Source organism: Belonocnema kinseyi, chromosome 6, assembly GCF_010883055.1.
Source record: "Belonocnema kinseyi isolate 2016_QV_RU_SX_M_011 chromosome 6, B_treatae_v1, whole genome shotgun sequence".
NCBI classification, from domain to species: domain Eukaryota; kingdom Metazoa; phylum Arthropoda; class Insecta; order Hymenoptera; family Cynipidae; genus Belonocnema; species Belonocnema kinseyi.
The window spans coordinates 3,502,020-3,502,652 of NC_046662.1; positions in this window are offsets into that span (position 1 = coordinate 3,502,020).

The window sequence follows — 633 nt, forward strand, 5'->3', positions numbered from 1 at the left end:
TTCGAGGCTTCCTTTTTCCAAAAATTCAGTTTGAAATAGATGAGTTTTAAGTATTTAATTTACTATTCATTTTAAATTAACAGTAAAATATTAATAAATTTTAAAAATCTTCTGTTTAATTTATCGTAACTAGCCGTGAGGGGACCCTATATCAAAATTTATGGTGGGGGGGGATTTTTTAGGAAAATAAAGAAAAACTTCATTAAGTAATACAACAAATTAATATTATATATGATACTTCAAACTATATATAAACTATATATAATATTTTCGTCTGGGTTGATATTATTTAAAAATTGAAAATAGCTCATAATGTTTCAATCGAACGTTTACATTTTATACCTACTGAAGTTTGAAATTAGAATAATTTAATTTTAAACGATAAAAACTGTAAATAAATTTATTTGAATATATTTAGAATCTGGCATCCGTTGAACTCTATCGCTTCAGGTGCAAGGTTATTTGAAGGTCATTTGAAGGTCAAATCGAGAAAAAACGGTAAAAAAATTATAAAAAAAAATGTTATAGGTTTTTCGGGTCGCTGATTACGAACCTGGTGTCCGCTGACCTTTATCGCGTCAGGTTCAAGGTCATGGGAAGGTCAAATCGAGAGAAAACGCTGAAAAAAATATG